Source organism: Carlito syrichta, unplaced genomic scaffold (assembly GCF_000164805.1).
Source record: "Carlito syrichta isolate Samal-C Ts95f unplaced genomic scaffold, Tarsius_syrichta-2.0.1 Scaffold316387, whole genome shotgun sequence".
Lineage (NCBI taxonomy): Eukaryota > Metazoa > Chordata > Mammalia > Primates > Tarsiidae > Carlito > Carlito syrichta.
This window is the reverse complement of record NW_007260483.1, coordinates 585,495-587,798: the sequence shown is the minus strand read 5'-3', so window position 1 is coordinate 587,798 and position 2,304 is coordinate 585,495. Positions and strand designations below refer to the sequence as shown.

General features: G+C 43.3%; 1 protein-coding gene across 3 annotated transcripts in view; it reads right to left on the bottom strand.

Annotated features, from left to right (window-relative positions):
* The window catches only part of RAD51D (RAD51 paralog D), a 20,291-nt gene that overhangs the window by 6,681 nt on the left and 11,306 nt on the right, over positions 1 to 2,304 (bottom strand). The gene's annotated exons all lie outside the window — the stretch shown is intronic.

Below are 2,304 nucleotides of genomic sequence, written 5' to 3'. Positions count from 1 at the left end.
TAGATTTATTGTAGAGATGAGGTCTCACCAAGTTACCCAGGTGGGTCTCGAACCCGTGGGCTCAGGCAATTCACTCACCTCAGCTGCCCAAAGTGCTGGGATTACAGGCTGAGCCACCAAGCCCGGCTTTATAATTTTGTTTCTACGTATTTTTTTTTTTCACTTCACATTGGCCAAGTCTTGGATACTCAGCATTTTCTGCTCTGTTTTTTGCATGTCGTCCTTTATTTTTCAGCTATAGAGACTTGGCCAGTCATCAGCTTATCTAGGAAAGGATGGCAGATGAAAGAAGCTAAAACTGAAACCAGCTTACCCCCTCTTTACCACCTCTGGGAGAGTAGGCTGAATTCTTTGGTTCCAATGGGACATCAAGCCCTGGCTACTTGGGACTACAAAGCTATCAGGTCATCTGTGGCAGATCAAACCTAAGGTGGCCCCAAGATCCTCACCTTCAGGTATAAGCCCTTGTACAATCTCTTCCCCTTGAATATAGACAAGACCAAAGACTTGTTTTTTTTTTGTTTATTTGGTTTTTTTGAGTCAGTGTCTCACTCTATAGTTCAGTAGCACAATCATGACTACTGCAGCCTTGACCTGCTGGGCTCAGGTGATCCTCCTGCCTCAACTTCCAAGTAGCTGGGTGGCATACCACCATGCCTGGCTAATTTTTTGTATTGTAGAGAACAAGGTCTCGCTCTGTAGCCCAGGTTGGTCTTGAGCTCCTGGGTTTATGCAATCCTCTTGCTTCGGCCTCCCAAAGTGTGGGGATTACAGGTATAAGTCACCATGCTCGGCACCAAGACTTGCTTCTGAATGTTAAAATTATTGGAATGTCACTCTCTTGATTAGGTTGCAATATATGGCAAAGAAATGAGAAGTCACTCCCATGATTACATTATGTATATGTGACCTGGTGTTGCTGTTTGTTCTTACTCTTCTGCTAGTCTTGAAGGAGCAAGTGACCAGGCTGTGAACTCCCTGTGGAAAGGGTCACAGAGTGGGAACAAAGGGCAGCATCTAGGAACTGAAGGTGGTCTCTGGACAATGCCAGCAAGAAACTAAAGCCCCTAGGAAATGAATTCAGTTAGCAATCTGAGCAAACTTGTAAGCAAATCCTTCCCCAGTTAAACCTCTAGATGAGAACACAGCTCAGTTGACACCTTATTAAGACCCCAAGCTGAGGATCTAGCTAAGTATGTCCAGATTCTTGACCCATGGAAACTGTAAGATAATAAATATGTGTTGTTTTAAGCCACCAAGTTTATAGTAACTTGTCATGCAATAAAAGAACACATACCATATCTAATGATCCTACAGTAAAAAATACAGTCTTCTGACCTGGGATTGAGAGGTTTGGGCCATAAGGTTAGCTCTTGTCTTAAATAAGTGATGACTTTGGGCAATTCAACTTCTCTGGGCTTCATTCTCCTCATCTCTAAAAATGAGGGTTAGATTAGATCAGCACTACTCAACTTCATGTCTCAACATACTTGTGGGTCATAATCAGCTACGACTTCTGCAGTATTTGTTCAACAATTATGTGTTCTAAAACCTGTAAAAATCATTTACTTTATAAAATCCTGGGTATACCCATGGAAGCATGTCACGTTTTGGGGTGAGAGAATAAGTTTGAGATACACTAAATTGTTCTATCTTTAAGGTGTCTTCAAAATCTAATAGTCTATAAAGCAGTGTACCAAATCCTGCCTAAGCACCTAGCAAGAGTAGTAGTACCAACACAAGTGCCATTCGAAATCCTCCTAATCCTTGTTAGTGGGACTCTGAATGTGTTCAGGCACCTAGCAGAAATCTTGTGACTTCAGGGAAGGCAGGCCCTGCCCTTGGTCCAAGATATACTCAGTGGCCTAATTAGATGTAAGGAGAAGAAGGAAATCTACTAGTAGGCTGTGGAGAAAGATTTTTCTTCCCTGATAAACGAACCATCTATCTTTCACTGTCCTGACTATGAATGTGGATTTGAAGATAAGATGCTTGGAGGGAAAGCAGCCATTCTGCAGTCATGAGGGAAAGACCAAGAGAATCAGACATGCAACCTAGTGCCCTGATATCACAGACCTGCTAACAATCAGACTCAGATGAGATAATTAAATGGCCTCAAGGCTCAAGTATCTGTCAGACAACCTCTGCTACTTGCAGCTGAAAATATTCCCAGGTGATCTAGCAGGGAATGCAGAGATAAAAATGACATGATTCACTGGGCTCGGTGGCTCAGCCTGTAATTCCATGCCTTTGGGAGGCTGAGGTGAGTGGATTGCCTGAGCCCACGGGTTCGAGACCTGCCTG